This window comes from Penaeus monodon, chromosome 24, assembly GCF_015228065.2.
Source record: "Penaeus monodon isolate SGIC_2016 chromosome 24, NSTDA_Pmon_1, whole genome shotgun sequence".
NCBI lineage: Eukaryota > Metazoa > Arthropoda > Malacostraca > Decapoda > Penaeidae > Penaeus > Penaeus monodon.
This window is the reverse complement of record NC_051409.1, coordinates 31,693,696-31,694,024: the sequence shown is the minus strand read 5'-3', so window position 1 is coordinate 31,694,024 and position 329 is coordinate 31,693,696.

Here is a 329-nt window from a genome sequence, read left to right as displayed (position 1 = left end):
AAACTATATACTGAGAGATAGGAATCCGCATATATCTGCCGTTCGAAAAAATCGTACGCCCTTAACACGTTCACTAACGCCATCTATTGAACTGACGCAACACCTTTTCGTGCGATAGTACGGTGCACTATTATATTTTATGTCGTTTCGTTATATTTGTTCCCTTCAGTTTTCCATCCTTGTTTTCTTTATTTTTTTTTAACGAGCTGTTGAAGTTTATGCAATATCTTCTTTAAAATATTACTCATGGATTTGATATTGCCATTTTCTGTCTATGCAAAAATTAATTACTATAAAAATGCATATTTTGTATGTATTTGCATATATTA